We start from the raw sequence: 15,000 nt of genomic DNA, 5'->3' as shown, positions 1-15,000 counted from the left end.
TGGTGCACCGCTCCCGGAGGCGCTGCAATACCGGGCCGATGCGTGGAGAGGACGGAGCAAGCTCCTGATCCAGCTCCCTGTTCCAAAAATCCGTTTAATATGTGGTCCCCCGATGGGGGACGTATCAGATATTAAACTGATAAGAACAGATACTACACTTGATCTTAGCCAAAAGGCCGAGAAGCGATGCCCGACGCCGGCCTTGGGCGGGCGCGCGGGCGTCCGGCTGGCGCGCAGCGGCGCAGGCCGACGCCTCGGGAGCCCGGTCCGCACGCGGCTGCCGGCCGCCCGGACTCCGCTCTCCCCCTCTCTTGCCTGCCTGCTTGCTCGCCTGCCTGCCCGCCAGTCCCGGGCGGGGGCCCTGCTCTTGGATCTCCTGTCAACGGCCCGACAACGACCGCAGCCGCAGGGGGGCGCCAGCCGGCCGGCCTCCTTAGCTTAGGCCCCTCCCACCAGCAGCAGCTGTGCCGAGCGAGCTGCAAGCGAAAGCGGACCGTCGGCACCTGCGGGCAGAGGCAAGGGGCAGCGCTCTCTCGGGAGGGACGGGGACACACACACACACAGACGCGCGCGCCTGCCCGCCTGCCGGAAAAAAAGGAAGAAAAGGTGTATATACTAAGTTTTTTGGAGGGAAACCGCCCGGCTGTCGAAAGGGGCCCGCCTGCGAGGACGGGGACACACACACACACACACACACACATACACACACACACACACACAAAAGCCACGCCTGCCTCCCTGGGAAAAGGCTGAAAAAACTAAGTTTTTTGGAGGGAAAACGCACGGGAGCCGAAAAGGGGGCCGGCCTGCTTGCCCAGAGAGTCGAGACGCGGGAAAGTGCACAGAGGGAGCACGGGAACGGAGACGGGGAGGGGGAGGGGGAGAGAGAGACACACAGATGGACGAGAGACGAGACCCGAGAAGAAGGAGCTCCAGTCCACCTCGCTTGCTTGCTTGCTTGCTTGCTTGCTAGCTACGTCTGTCTTTTCACCGCTGAGAGAAGGTGGTGCACCGCTCCCGGAGGCGCTGCAATACCGGGCCGATGCGTGGAGAGGACGGAGCAAGCTCCTGATCCAGCTCCCTGTTCCAAAAATCCGTTTAATATGTGGTCCCCCGATGGGGGACGTATCAGATATTAAACTGATAAGAACAGATACTACACTTGATCTTAGCCAAAAGGCCGAGAAGCGATGCCCGACGCCGGCCTTGGGCGGGCGCGCGGGCGTCCGGCTGGCGCGCAGCGGCGCAGGCCGACGCCTCGGGAGCCCGGTCCGCACGCGGCTGCCGGCCGCCCGGACTCCGCTCTCCCCCTCTCTTGCCTGCCTGCTTGCTCGCCTGCCTGCCCGCCAGTCCCGGGCGGGGGCCCTGCTCTTGGATCTCCTGTCAACGGCCCGACAACGACCGCAGCCGCAGGGGGGCGCCAGCCGGCCGGCCTCCTTAGCTTAGGCCCCTCCCACCAGCAGCAGCTGTGCCGAGCGAGCTGCAAGCGAAAGCGGACCGTCGGCACCTGCGGGCAGAGGCAAGGGGCAGCGCTCTCTCGGGAGGGACGGGGACACACACACACACAGACGCGCGCGCCTGCCCGCCTGCCGGAAAAAAAGGAAGAAAAGGTGTATATACTAAGTTTTTTGGAGGGAAACCGCCCGGCTGTCGAAAGGGGCCCGCCTGCGAGGACGGGGACACACACACACACACACACACATACACACACACACACACACACACACAAAAGCCACGCCTGCCTCCCTGGGAAAAGGCTGAAAAAACTAAGTTTTTTGGAGGGAAAACGCACGGGAGCCGAAAAGGGGGCCGGCCTGCTTGCCCAGAGAGTCGAGACGCGGGAAAGTGCACAGAGGGAGCACGGGAACGGAGACGGGGAGGGGGAGGGGGAGAGAGAGACACACAGATGGACGAGAGACGAGACCCGAGAAGAAGGAGCTCCAGTCCACCTCGCTTGCTTGCTTGCTTGCTTGCTTGCTAGCTACGTCTGTCTTTTCACCGCTGAGAGAAGGTGGTGCACCGCTCCCGGAGGCGCTGCAATACCGGGCCGATGCGTGGAGAGGACGGAGCAAGCTCCTGATCCAGCTCCCTGTTCCAAAAATCCGTTTAATATGTGGTCCCCCGATGGGGGACGTATCAGATATTAAACTGATAAGAACAGATACTACACTTGATCTTAGCCAAAAGGCCGAGAAGCGATGCCCGACGCCGGCCTTGGGCGGGCGCGCGGGCGTCCGGCTGGCGCGCAGCGGCGCAGGCCGACGCCTCGGGAGCCCGGTCCGCACGCGGCTGCCGGCCGCCCGGACTCCGCTCTCCCCCTCTCTTGCCTGCCTGCTTGCTCGCCTGCCTGCCCGCCAGTCCCGGGCGGGGGCCCTGCTCTTGGATCTCCTGTCAACGGCCCGACAACGACCGCAGCCGCAGGGGGGCGCCAGCCGGCCGGCCTCCTTAGCTTAGGCCCCTCCCACCAGCAGCAGCTGTGCCGAGCGAGCTGCAAGCGAAAGCGGACCGTCGGCACCTGCGGGCAGAGGCAAGGGGCAGCGCTCTCTCGGGAGGGACGGGGACACACACACACACAGACGCGCGCGCCTGCCCGCCTGCCGGAAAAAAAGGAAGAAAAGGTGTATATACTAAGTTTTTTGGAGGGAAACCGCCCGGCTGTCGAAAGGGGCCCGCCTGCGAGGACGGGGACACACACACACACACACACACATACACACACACACACACACACACACAAAAGCCACGCCTGCCTCCCTGGGAAAAGGCTGAAAAAACTAAGTTTTTTGGAGGGAAAACGCACGGGAGCCGAAAAGGGGGCCGGCCTGCTTGCCCAGAGAGTCGAGACGCGGGAAAGTGCACAGAGGGAGCACGGGAACGGAGACGGGGAGGGGGAGGGGGAGAGAGAGACACACAGATGGACGAGAGACGAGACCCGAGAAGAAGGAGCTCCAGTCCACCTCGCTTGCTTGCTTGCTTGCTTGCTTGCTAGCTACGTCTGTCTTTTCACCGCTGAGAGAAGGTGGTGCACCGCTCCCGGAGGCGCTGCAATACCGGGCCGATGCGTGGAGAGGACGGAGCAAGCTCCTGATCCAGCTCCCTGTTCCAAAAATCCGTTTAATATGTGGTCCCCCGATGGGGGACGTATCAGATATTAAACTGATAAGAACAGATACTACACTTGATCTTAGCCAAAAGGCCGAGAAGCGATGCCCGACGCCGGCCTTGGGCGGGCGCGCGGGCGTCCGGCTGGCGCGCAGCGGCGCAGGCCGACGCCTCGGGAGCCCGGTCCGCACGCGGCTGCCGGCCGCCCGGACTCCGCTCTCCCCCTCTCTTGCCTGCCTGCTTGCTCGCCTGCCTGCCCGCCAGTCCCGGGCGGGGGCCCTGCTCTTGGATCTCCTGTCAACGGCCCGACAACGACCGCAGCCGCAGGGGGGCGCCAGCCGGCCGGCCTCCTTAGCTTAGGCCCCTCCCACCAGCAGCAGCTGTGCCGAGCGAGCTGCAAGCGAAAGCGGACCGTCGGCACCTGCGGGCAGAGGCAAGGGGCAGCGCTCTCTCGGGAGGGACGGGGACACACACACACACAGACGCGCGCGCCTGCCCGCCTGCCGGAAAAAAAGGAAGAAAAGGTGTATATACTAAGTTTTTTGGAGGGAAACCGCCCGGCTGTCGAAAGGGGCCCGCCTGCGAGGACGGGGACACACACACACACACACACACATACACACACACACACACACACACACACAAAGCCACGCCTGCCTCCCTGGGAAAAGGCTGAAAAAACTAAGTTTTTTGGAGGGAAAACGCACGGGAGCCGAAAAGGGGGCCGGCCTGCTTGCCCAGAGAGTCGAGACGCGGGAAAGTGCACAGAGGGAGCACGGGAACGGAGACGGGGAGGGGGAGGGGGAGAGAGAGACACACAGATGGACGAGAGACGAGACCCGAGAAGAAGGAGCTCCAGTCCACCTCGCTTGCTTGCTTGCTTGCTTGCTTGCTAGCTACGTCTGTCTTTTCACCGCTGAGAGAAGGTGGTGCACCGCTCCCGGAGGCGCTGCAATACCGGGCCGATGCGTGGAGAGGACGGAGCAAGCTCCTGATCCAGCTCCCTGTTCCAAAAATCCGTTTAATATGTGGTCCCCCGATGGGGGACGTATCAGATATTAAACTGATAAGAACAGATACTACACTTGATCTTAGCCAAAAGGCCGAGAAGCGATGCCCGACGCCGGCCTTGGGCGGGCGCGCGGGCGTCCGGCTGGCGCGCAGCGGCGCAGGCCGACGCCTCGGGAGCCCGGTCCGCACGCGGCTGCCGGCCGCCCGGACTCCGCTCTCCCCCTCTCTTGCCTGCCTGCTTGCTCGCCTGCCTGCCCGCCAGTCCCGGGCGGGGGCCCTGCTCTTGGATCTCCTGTCAACGGCCCGACAACGACCGCAGCCGCAGGGGGGCGCCAGCCGGCCGGCCTCCTTAGCTTAGGCCCCTCCCACCAGCAGCAGCTGTGCCGAGCGAGCTGCAAGCGAAAGCGGACCGTCGGCACCTGCGGGCAGAGGCAAGGGGCAGCGCTCTCTCGGGAGGGACGGGGACACACACACACACAGACGCGCGCGCCTGCCCGCCTGCCGGAAAAAAAGGAAGAAAAGGTGTATATACTAAGTTTTTTGGAGGGAAACCGCCCGGCTGTCGAAAGGGGCCCGCCTGCGAGGACGGGGACACACACACACACACACACACATACACACACACACACACACACACACAAAAGCCACGCCTGCCTCCCTGGGAAAAGGCTGAAAAAACTAAGTTTTTTGGAGGGAAAACGCACGGGAGCCGAAAAGGGGGCCGGCCTGCTTGCCCAGAGAGTCGAGACGCGGGAAAGTGCACAGAGGGAGCACGGGAACGGAGACGGGGAGGGGGAGGGGGAGAGAGAGACACACAGATGGACGAGAGACGAGACCCGAGAAGAAGGAGCTCCAGTCCACCTCGCTTGCTTGCTTGCTTGCTTGCTTGCTAGCTACGTCTGTCTTTTCACCGCTGAGAGAAGGTGGTGCACCGCTCCCGGAGGCGCTGCAATACCGGGCCGATGCGTGGAGAGGACGGAGCAAGCTCCTGATCCAGCTCCCTGTTCCAAAAATCCGTTTAATATGTGGTCCCCCGATGGGGGACGTATCAGATATTAAACTGATAAGAACAGATACTACACTTGATCTTAGCCAAAAGGCCGAGAAGCGATGCCCGACGCCGGCCTTGGGCGGGCGCGCGGGCGTCCGGCTGGCGCGCAGCGGCGCAGGCCGACGCCTCGGGAGCCCGGTCCGCACGCGGCTGCCGGCCGCCCGGACTCCGCTCTCCCCCTCTCTTGCCTGCCTGCTTGCTCGCCTGCCTGCCCGCCAGTCCCGGGCGGGGGCCCTGCTCTTGGATCTCCTGTCAACGGCCCGACAACGACCGCAGCCGCAGGGGGGCGCCAGCCGGCCGGCCTCCTTAGCTTAGGCCCCTCCCACCAGCAGCAGCTGTGCCGAGCGAGCTGCAAGCGAAAGCGGACCGTCGGCACCTGCGGGCAGAGGCAAGGGGCAGCGCTCTCTCGGGAGGGACGGGGACACACACACACACAGACGCGCGCGCCTGCCCGCCTGCCGGAAAAAAAGGAAGAAAAGGTGTATATACTAAGTTTTTTGGAGGGAAACCGCCCGGCTGTCGAAAGGGGCCCGCCTGCGAGGACGGGGACACACACACACACACACACACATACACACACACACACACACACACACAAAAGCCACGCCTGCCTCCCTGGGAAAAGGCTGAAAAAACTAAGTTTTTTGGAGGGAAAACGCACGGGAGCCGAAAAGGGGGCCGGCCTGCTTGCCCAGAGAGTCGAGACGCGGGAAAGTGCACAGAGGGAGCACGGGAACGGAGACGGGGAGGGGGAGGGGGAGAGAGAGACACACAGATGGACGAGAGACGAGACCCGAGAAGAAGGAGCTCCAGTCCACCTCGCTTGCTTGCTTGCTTGCTTGCTTGCTAGCTACGTCTGTCTTTTCACCGCTGAGAGAAGGTGGTGCACCGCTCCCGGAGGCGCTGCAATACCGGGCCGATGCGTGGAGAGGACGGAGCAAGCTCCTGATCCAGCTCCCTGTTCCAAAAATCCGTTTAATATGTGGTCCCCCGATGGGGGACGTATCAGATATTAAACTGATAAGAACAGATACTACACTTGATCTTAGCCAAAAGGCCGAGAAGCGATGCCCGACGCCGGCCTTGGGCGGGCGCGCGGGCGTCCGGCTGGCGCGCAGCGGCGCAGGCCGACGCCTCGGGAGCCCGGTCCGCACGCGGCTGCCGGCCGCCCGGACTCCGCTCTCCCCCTCTCTTGCCTGCCTGCTTGCTCGCCTGCCTGCCCGCCAGTCCCGGGCGGGGGCCCTGCTCTTGGATCTCCTGTCAACGGCCCGACAACGACCGCAGCCGCAGGGGGGCGCCAGCCGGCCGGCCTCCTTAGCTTAGGCCCCTCCCACCAGCAGCAGCTGTGCCGAGCGAGCTGCAAGCGAAAGCGGACCGTCGGCACCTGCGGGCAGAGGCAAGGGGCAGCGCTCTCTCGGGAGGGACGGGGACACACACACACACAGACGCGCGCGCCTGCCCGCCTGCCGGAAAAAAAGGAAGAAAAGGTGTATATACTAAGTTTTTTGGAGGGAAACCGCCCGGCTGTCGAAAGGGGCCCGCCTGCGAGGACGGGGACACACACACACACACACACATACACACACACACACACACACACAAAAGCCACGCCTGCCTCCCTGGGAAAAGGCTGAAAAAACTAAGTTTTTTGGAGGGAAAACGCACGGGAGCCGAAAAGGGGGCCGGCCTGCTTGCCCAGAGAGTCGAGACGCGGGAAAGTGCACAGAGGGAGCACGGGAACGGAGACGGGGAGGGGGAGGGGGAGAGAGAGACACACAGATGGACGAGAGACGAGACCCGAGAAGAAGGAGCTCCAGTCCACCTCGCTTGCTTGCTTGCTTGCTTGCTTGCTAGCTACGTCTGTCTTTTCACCGCTGAGAGAAGGTGGTGCACCGCTCCCGGAGGCGCTGCAATACCGGGCCGATGCGTGGAGAGGACGGAGCAAGCTCCTGATCCAGCTCCCTGTTCCAAAAATCCGTTTAATATGTGGTCCCCCGATGGGGGACGTATCAGATATTAAACTGATAAGAACAGATACTACACTTGATCTTAGCCAAAAGGCCGAGAAGCGATGCCCGACGCCGGCCTTGGGCGGGCGCGCGGGCGTCCGGCTGGCGCGCAGCGGCGCAGGCCGACGCCTCGGGAGCCCGGTCCGCACGCGGCTGCCGGCCGCCCGGACTCCGCTCTCCCCCTCTCTTGCCTGCCTGCTTGCTCGCCTGCCTGCCCGCCAGTCCCGGGCGGGGGCCCTGCTCTTGGATCTCCTGTCAACGGCCCGACAACGACCGCAGCCGCAGGGGGGCGCCAGCCGGCCGGCCTCCTTAGCTTAGGCCCCTCCCACCAGCAGCAGCTGTGCCGAGCGAGCTGCAAGCGAAAGCGGACCGTCGGCACCTGCGGGCAGAGGCAAGGGGCAGCGCTCTCTCGGGAGGGACGGGGACACACACACACACAGACGCGCGCGCCTGCCCGCCTGCCGGAAAAAAAGGAAGAAAAGGTGTATATACTAAGTTTTTTGGAGGGAAACCGCCCGGCTGTCGAAAGGGGCCCGCCTGCGAGGACGGGGACACACACACACACACACACACATACACACACACACACACACACACACAAAAGCCACGCCTGCCTCCCTGGGAAAAGGCTGAAAAAACTAAGTTTTTTGGAGGGAAAACGCACGGGAGCCGAAAAGGGGGCCGGCCTGCTTGCCCAGAGAGTCGAGACGCGGGAAAGTGCACAGAGGGAGCACGGGAACGGAGACGGGGAGGGGGAGGGGGAGAGAGAGACACACAGATGGACGAGAGACGAGACCCGAGAAGAAGGAGCTCCAGTCCACCTCGCTTGCTTGCTTGCTTGCTTGCTTGCTAGCTACGTCTGTCTTTTCACCGCTGAGAGAAGGTGGTGCACCGCTCCCGGAGGCGCTGCAATACCGGGCCGATGCGTGGAGAGGACGGAGCAAGCTCCTGATCCAGCTCCCTGTTCCAAAAATCCGTTTAATATGTGGTCCCCCGATGGGGGACGTATCAGATATTAAACTGATAAGAACAGATACTACACTTGATCTTAGCCAAAAGGCCGAGAAGCGATGCCCGACGCCGGCCTTGGGCGGGCGCGCGGGCGTCCGGCTGGCGCGCAGCGGCGCAGGCCGACGCCTCGGGAGCCCGGTCCGCACGCGGCTGCCGGCCGCCCGGACTCCGCTCTCCCCCTCTCTTGCCTGCCTGCTTGCTCGCCTGCCTGCCCGCCAGTCCCGGGCGGGGGCCCTGCTCTTGGATCTCCTGTCAACGGCCCGACAACGACCGCAGCCGCAGGGGGGCGCCAGCCGGCCGGCCTCCTTAGCTTAGGCCCCTCCCACCAGCAGCAGCTGTGCCGAGCGAGCTGCAAGCGAAAGCGGACCGTCGGCACCTGCGGGCAGAGGCAAGGGGCAGCGCTCTCTCGGGAGGGACGGGGACACACACACACACAGACGCGCGCGCCTGCCCGCCTGCCGGAAAAAAAGGAAGAAAAGGTGTATATATATACTAAGTTTTTTGGAGGGAAACCGCCCGGCTGTCGAAAGGGGCCCGCCTGCGAGGACGGGGACACACACACACACACACACACACATACACACACACACACACACACAAAAGCCACGCCTGCCTCCCTGGGAAAAGGCTGAAAAAACTAAGTTTTTTGGAGGGAAAACGCACGGGAGCCGAAAAGGGGGCCGGCCTGCTTGCCCAGAGAGTCGAGACGCGGGAAAGTGCACAGAGGGAGCACGGGAACGGAGACGGGGAGGGGGAGGGGGAGAGAGAGACACACAGATGGACGAGAGACGAGACCCGAGAAGAAGGAGCTCCAGTCCACCTCGCTTGCTTGCTTGCTTGCTTGCTTGCTAGCTACGTCTGTCTTTTCACCGCTGAGAGAAGGTGGTGCACCGCTCCCGGAGGCGCTGCAATACCGGGCCGATGCGTGGAGAGGACGGAGCAAGCTCCTGATCCAGCTCCCTGTTCCAAAAATCCGTTTAATATGTGGTCCCCCGATGGGGGACGTATCAGATATTAAACTGATAAGAACAGATACTACACTTGATCTTAGCCAAAAGGCCGAGAAGCGATGCCCGACGCCGGCCTTGGGCGGGCGCGCGGGCGTCCGGCTGGCGCGCAGCGGCGCAGGCCGACGCCTCGGGAGCCCGGTCCGCACGCGGCTGCCGGCCGCCCGGACTCCGCTCTCCCCCTCTCTTGCCTGCCTGCTTGCTCGCCTGCCTGCCCGCCAGTCCCGGGCGGGGGCCCTGCTCTTGGATCTCCTGTCAACGGCCCGACAACGACCGCAGCCGCAGGGGGGCGCCAGCCGGCCGGCCTCCTTAGCTTAGGCCCCTCCCACCAGCAGCAGCTGTGCCGAGCGAGCTGCAAGCGAAAGCGGACCGTCGGCACCTGCGGGCAGAGGCAAGGGGCAGCGCTCTCTCGGGAGGGACGGGGACACACACACACACAGACGCGCGCGCCTGCCCGCCTGCCGGAAAAAAAGGAAGAAAAGGTGTATATACTAAGTTTTTTGGAGGGAAACCGCCCGGCTGTCGAAAGGGGCCCGCCTGCGAGGACGGGGACACACACACACACACACACACACACATACACACACACACACACACACACAAAAGCCACGCCTGCCTCCCTGGGAAAAGGCTGAAAAAACTAAGTTTTTTGGAGGGAAAACGCACGGGAGCCGAAAAGGGGGCCGGCCTGCTTGCCCAGAGAGTCGAGACGCGGGAAAGTGCACAGAGGGAGCACGGGAACGGAGACGGGGAGGGGGAGGGGGAGAGAGAGACACACAGATGGACGAGAGACGAGACCCGAGAAGAAGGAGCTCCAGTCCACCTCGCTTGCTTGCTTGCTTGCTTGCTTGCTAGCTACGTCTGTCTTTTCACCGCTGAGAGAAGGTGGTGCACCGCTCCCGGAGGCGCTGCAATACCGGGCCGATGCGTGGAGAGGACGGAGCAAGCTCCTGATCCAGCTCCCTGTTCCAAAAATCCGTTTAATATGTGGTCCCCCGATGGGGGACGTATCAGATATTAAACTGATAAGAACAGATACTACACTTGATCTTAGCCAAAAGGCCGAGAAGCGATGCCCGACGCCGGCCTTGGGCGGGCGCGCGGGCGTCCGGCTGGCGCGCAGCGGCGCAGGCCGACGCCTCGGGAGCCCGGTCCGCACGCGGCTGCCGGCCGCCCGGACTCCGCTCTCCCCCTCTCTTGCCTGCCTGCTTGCTCGCCTGCCTGCCCGCCAGTCCCGGGCGGGGGCCCTGCTCTTGGATCTCCTGTCAACGGCCCGACAACGACCGCAGCCGCAGGGGGGCGCCAGCCGGCCGGCCTCCTTAGCTTAGGCCCCTCCCACCAGCAGCAGCTGTGCCGAGCGAGCTGCAAGCGAAAGCGGACCGTCGGCACCTGCGGGCAGAGGCAAGGGGCAGCGCTCTCTCGGGAGGGACGGGGACACACACACACACAGACGCGCGCGCCTGCCCGCCTGCCGGAAAAAAAGGAAGAAAAGGTGTATATACTAAGTTTTTTGGAGGGAAACCGCCCGGCTGTCGAAAGGGGCCCGCCTGCGAGGACGGGGACACACACACACACACACACACATACACACACACACACACACACACACAAAGCCACGCCTGCCTCCCTGGGAAAAGGCTGAAAAAACTAAGTTTTTTGGAGGGAAAACGCACGGGAGCCGAAAAGGGGGCCGGCCTGCTTGCCCAGAGAGTCGAGACGCGGGAAAGTGCACAGAGGGAGCACGGGAACGGAGACGGGGAGGGGGAGGGGGAGAGAGAGACACACAGATGGACGAGAGACGAGACCCGAGAAGAAGGAGCTCCAGTCCACCTCGCTTGCTTGCTTGCTTGCTTGCTTGCTAGCTACGTCTGTCTTTTCACCGCTGAGAGAAGGTGGTGCACCGCTCCCGGAGGCGCTGCAATACCGGGCCGATGCGTGGAGAGGACGGAGCAAGCTCCTGATCCAGCTCCCTGTTCCAAAAATCCGTTTAATATGTGGTCCCCCGATGGGGGACGTATCAGATATTAAACTGATAAGAACAGATACTACACTTGATCTTAGCCAAAAGGCCGAGAAGCGATGCCCGACGCCGGCCTTGGGCGGGCGCGCGGGCGTCCGGCTGGCGCGCAGCGGCGCAGGCCGACGCCTCGGGAGCCCGGTCCGCACGCGGCTGCCGGCCGCCCGGACTCCGCTCTCCCCCTCTCTTGCCTGCCTGCTTGCTCGCCTGCCTGCCCGCCAGTCCCGGGCGGGGGCCCTGCTCTTGGATCTCCTGTCAACGGCCCGACAACGACCGCAGCCGCAGGGGGGCGCCAGCCGGCCGGCCTCCTTAGCTTAGGCCCCTCCCACCAGCAGCAGCTGTGCCGAGCGAGCTGCAAGCGAAAGCGGACCGTCGGCACCTGCGGGCAGAGGCAAGGGGCAGCGCTCTCTCGGGAGGGACGGGGACACACACACACACAGACGCGCGCGCCTGCCCGCCTGCCGGAAAAAAAGGAAGAAAAGGTGTATATACTAAGTTTTTTGGAGGGAAACCGCCCGGCTGTCGAAAGGGGCCCGCCTGCGAGGACGGGGACACACACACACACACACACACACACATACACACACACACACACACACACAAAAGCCACGCCTGCCTCCCTGGGAAAAGGCTGAAAAAACTAAGTTTTTTGGAGGGAAAACGCACGGGAGCCGAAAAGGGGGCCGGCCTGCTTGCCCAGAGAGTCGAGACGCGGGAAAGTGCACAGAGGGAGCACGGGAACGGAGACGGGGAGGGGGAGGGGGAGAGAGAGACACACAGATGGACGAGAGACGAGACCCGAGAAGAAGGAGCTCCAGTCCACCTCGCTTGCTTGCTTGCTTGCTTGCTTGCTAGCTACGTCTGTCTTTTCACCGCTGAGAGAAGGTGGTGCACCGCTCCCGGAGGCGCTGCAATACCGGGCCGATGCGTGGAGAGGACGGAGCAAGCTCCTGATCCAGCTCCCTGTTCCAAAAATCCGTTTAATATGTGGTCCCCCGATGGGGGACGTATCAGATATTAAACTGATAAGAACAGATACTACACTTGATCTTAGCCAAAAGGCCGAGAAGCGATGCCCGACGCCGGCCTTGGGCGGGCGCGCGGGCGTCCGGCTGGCGCGCAGCGGCGCAGGCCGACGCCTCGGGAGCCCGGTCCGCACGCGGCTGCCGGCCGCCCGGACTCCGCTCTCCCCCTCTCTTGCCTGCCTGCTTGCTCGCCTGCCTGCCCGCCAGTCCCGGGCGGGGGCCCTGCTCTTGGATCTCCTAACGGCCCGACAACGACCGCAGCCGCAGGGGGGCGCCAGCCGGCCGGCCTCCTTAGCTTAGGCCCCTCCCACCAGCAGCAGCTGTGCCGAGCGAGCTGCAAGCGAAAGCGGACCGTCGGCACCTGCGGGCAGAGGCAAGGGGCAGCGCTCTCTCGGGAGGGACGGGGACACACACACACACAGACGCGCGCGCCTGCCCGCCTGCCGGAAAAAAAGGAAGAAAAGGTGTATATACTAAGTTTTTTGGAGGGAAACCGCCCGGCTGTCGAAAGGGGCCCGCCTGCGAGGACGGGGACACACACACACACACACACACACATACACACACACACACACACACACAAAAGCCACGCCTGCCTCCCTGGGAAAAGGCTGAAAAAACTAAGTTTTTTGGAGGGAAAACGCACGGGAGCCGAAAAGGGGGCCGGCCTGCTTGCCCAGAGAGTCGAGACGCGGGAAAGTGCACAGAGGGAGCACGGGAACGGAGACGGGGAGGGGGAGGGGGAGAGAGAGACACACAGATGGACGAGAGACGAGACCCGAGAAGAAGGAGCTCCAGTCCACCTCGCTTGCTTGCTTGCTTGCTTGCTTGCTAGCTACGTCTGTCTTTTCACCGCTGAGAGAAGGTGGTGCACCGCTCCCGGAGGCGCTGCAATACCGGGCCGATGCGTGGAGAGGACGGAGCAAGCTCCTGATCCAGCTCCCTGTTCCAAAAATCCGTTTAATATGTGGTCCCCCGATGGGGGACGTATCAGATATTAAACTGATAAGAACAGATACTACACTTGATCTTAGCCAAAAGGCCGAGAAGCGATGCCCGACGCCGGCCTTGGGCGGGCGCGCGGGCGTCCGGCTGGCGCGCAGCGGCGCAGGCCGACGCCTCGGGAGCCCGGTCCGCACGCGGCTGCCGGCCGCCCGGACTCCGCTCTCCCCCTCTCTTGCCTGCCTGCTTGCTCGCCTGCCTGCCCGCCAGTCCCGGGCGGGGGCCCTGCTCTTGGATCTCCTGTCAACGGCCCGACAACGACCGCAGCCGCAGGGGGGCGCCAGCCGGCCGGCCTCCTTAGCTTAGGCCCCTCCCACCAGCAGCAGCTGTGCCGAGCGAGCTGCAAGCGAAAGCGGACCGTCGGCACCTGCGGGCAGAGGCAAGGGGCAGCGCTCTCTCGGGAGGGACGGGGACACACACACACACAGACGCGCGCGCCTGCCCGCCTGCCGGAAAAAAAGGAAGAAAAGGTGTATATACTAAGTTTTTTGGAGGGAAACCGCCCGGCTGTCGAAAGGGGCCCGCCTGCGAGGACGGGGACACACACACACACACACACACATACACACACACACACACACACACAAAAGCCACGCCTGCCTCCCTGGGAAAAGGCTGAAAAAACTAAGTTTTTTGGAGGGAAAACGCACGGGAGCCGAAAAGGGGGCCGGCCTGCTTGCCCAGAGAGTCGAGACGCGGGAAAGTGCACAGAGGGAGCACGGGAACGGAGACGGGGAGGGGGAGGGGGAGAGAGAGACACACAGATGGACGAGAGACGAGACCCGAGAAGAAGGAGCTCCAGTCCACCTCGCTTGCTTGCTTGCTTGCTTGCTTGCTAGCTACGTCTGTCTTTTCACCGCTGAGAGAAGGTGGTGCACCGCTCCCGGAGGCGCTGCAATACCGGGCCGATGCGTGGAGAGGACGGAGCAAGCTCCTGATCCAGCTCCCTGTTCCAAAAATCCGTTTAATATGTGGTCCCCCGATGGGGGACGTATCAGATATTAAACTGATAAGAACAGATACTACACTTGATCTTAGCCAAAAGGCCGAGAAGCGATGCCCGACGCCGGCCTTGGGCGGGCGCGCGGGCGTCCGGCTGGCGCGCAGCGGCGCAGGCCGACGCCTCGGGAGCCCGGTCCGCACGCGGCTGCCGGCCGCCCGGACTCCGCTCTCCCCCTCTCTTGCCTGCCTGCTTGCTCGCCTGCCTGCCCGCCAGTCCCGGGCGGGGGCCCTGCTCTTGGATCTCCTGTCAACGGCCCGACAACGACCGCAGCCGCAGGGGGGCGCCAGCCGGCCGGCCTCCTTAGCTTAGGCCCCTCCCACCAGCAGCAGCTGTGCCGAGCGAGCTGCAAGCGAAAGCGGACCGTCGGCACCTGCGGGCAGAGGCAAGGGGCAGCGCTCTCTCGGGAGGGACGGGGACACACACACACACAGACGCGCGCGCCTGCCCGCCTGCCGGAAAAAAAGGAAGAAAAGGTGTATATACTAAGTTTTTTGGAGGGAAACCGCCCGGCTGTCGAAAGGGGCCCGCCTGCGAGGACGGGGACACACACACACACACACACACATACACACACACACACACACACACACACAAAAGCCACGCCTGCCTCCCTGGGAAAAGGCTGAAAAAACTAAGTTTTTTGGAGGGAAAACGCACGGGAGCCGAAAAGGGGGCCGGCCTGCTTGCCCAGAGAGTCGAGACGCGGGAAAGTGCACAGAGGGAGCACGGGAACGGAGACGGGGAGGGGGAGGGGGAGAGAGA

At 63.5% G+C, this 15,000-nt stretch overlaps 15 non-coding genes across 15 annotated transcripts in view; all 15 read right to left on the bottom strand.

Moving 5' to 3' along the window:
• Positions 1-188, bottom strand: part of LOC138227538 (U2 spliceosomal RNA) — a 191-nt gene extending 3 nt beyond the window's left edge. Inside the window, exon 1 of the small nuclear RNA XR_011184994.1 lies at positions 1-188. This exon is cut by the window's left edge and continues 3 nt beyond it. This is a non-coding gene — a small nuclear RNA (U2 spliceosomal RNA).
• An 813-nt stretch (positions 189-1,001) lies between these two features.
• Positions 1,002-1,192, bottom strand: LOC138227536 (U2 spliceosomal RNA). Its single transcript, XR_011184993.1, has one exon. It is a non-coding gene; the product is annotated as a U2 spliceosomal RNA (small nuclear RNA).
• Positions 1,193-2,009: 817 nt separating this feature from the next.
• On the bottom strand, positions 2,010-2,200 carry LOC138227535 (U2 spliceosomal RNA). The gene has a single exon (XR_011184992.1). It is a non-coding gene; the product is annotated as a U2 spliceosomal RNA (small nuclear RNA).
• Positions 2,201-3,017: 817 nt separating this feature from the next.
• On the bottom strand, positions 3,018-3,208 carry LOC138227534 (U2 spliceosomal RNA). The gene has a single exon (XR_011184991.1). It is a non-coding gene; the product is annotated as a U2 spliceosomal RNA (small nuclear RNA).
• Positions 3,209-4,026: 818 nt separating this feature from the next.
• LOC138227623 (U2 spliceosomal RNA) lies at positions 4,027-4,217 on the bottom strand. The gene has a single exon (XR_011185080.1). It is a non-coding gene; the product is annotated as a U2 spliceosomal RNA (small nuclear RNA).
• An 817-nt stretch (positions 4,218-5,034) lies between these two features.
• On the bottom strand, positions 5,035-5,225 carry LOC138227622 (U2 spliceosomal RNA). The gene has a single exon (XR_011185079.1). It is a non-coding gene; the product is annotated as a U2 spliceosomal RNA (small nuclear RNA).
• An 817-nt stretch (positions 5,226-6,042) lies between these two features.
• LOC138227621 (U2 spliceosomal RNA) lies at positions 6,043-6,233 on the bottom strand. The gene has a single exon (XR_011185078.1). It is a non-coding gene; the product is annotated as a U2 spliceosomal RNA (small nuclear RNA).
• Positions 6,234-7,046: 813 nt separating this feature from the next.
• LOC138227620 (U2 spliceosomal RNA) lies at positions 7,047-7,237 on the bottom strand. Its single transcript, XR_011185077.1, has one exon. It is a non-coding gene; the product is annotated as a U2 spliceosomal RNA (small nuclear RNA).
• Positions 7,238-8,054: 817 nt separating this feature from the next.
• Positions 8,055-8,245, bottom strand: LOC138227619 (U2 spliceosomal RNA). Its single transcript, XR_011185076.1, has one exon. It is a non-coding gene; the product is annotated as a U2 spliceosomal RNA (small nuclear RNA).
• An 819-nt stretch (positions 8,246-9,064) lies between these two features.
• Positions 9,065-9,255, bottom strand: LOC138227617 (U2 spliceosomal RNA). The gene has a single exon (XR_011185074.1). It is a non-coding gene; the product is annotated as a U2 spliceosomal RNA (small nuclear RNA).
• An 819-nt stretch (positions 9,256-10,074) lies between these two features.
• Positions 10,075-10,265, bottom strand: LOC138227616 (U2 spliceosomal RNA). The gene has a single exon (XR_011185073.1). It is a non-coding gene; the product is annotated as a U2 spliceosomal RNA (small nuclear RNA).
• Positions 10,266-11,081: 816 nt separating this feature from the next.
• LOC138227615 (U2 spliceosomal RNA) lies at positions 11,082-11,272 on the bottom strand. Its single transcript, XR_011185072.1, has one exon. It is a non-coding gene; the product is annotated as a U2 spliceosomal RNA (small nuclear RNA).
• An 819-nt stretch (positions 11,273-12,091) lies between these two features.
• LOC138227614 (U2 spliceosomal RNA) lies at positions 12,092-12,282 on the bottom strand. Its single transcript, XR_011185071.1, has one exon. It is a non-coding gene; the product is annotated as a U2 spliceosomal RNA (small nuclear RNA).
• An 814-nt stretch (positions 12,283-13,096) lies between these two features.
• LOC138227613 (U2 spliceosomal RNA) lies at positions 13,097-13,287 on the bottom strand. The gene has a single exon (XR_011185070.1). It is a non-coding gene; the product is annotated as a U2 spliceosomal RNA (small nuclear RNA).
• An 815-nt stretch (positions 13,288-14,102) lies between these two features.
• Positions 14,103-14,293, bottom strand: LOC138227612 (U2 spliceosomal RNA). The gene has a single exon (XR_011185069.1). It is a non-coding gene; the product is annotated as a U2 spliceosomal RNA (small nuclear RNA).
• Between the last annotated feature and the right edge of the window lie 707 nt (positions 14,294-15,000).

This window comes from Lepisosteus oculatus, unplaced genomic scaffold, assembly GCF_040954835.1.
Source record: "Lepisosteus oculatus isolate fLepOcu1 unplaced genomic scaffold, fLepOcu1.hap2 HAP2_SCAFFOLD_382, whole genome shotgun sequence".
NCBI lineage: Eukaryota > Metazoa > Chordata > Actinopteri > Semionotiformes > Lepisosteidae > Lepisosteus > Lepisosteus oculatus.
This window is presented reverse-complemented; position numbering and strand designations above follow the sequence as displayed.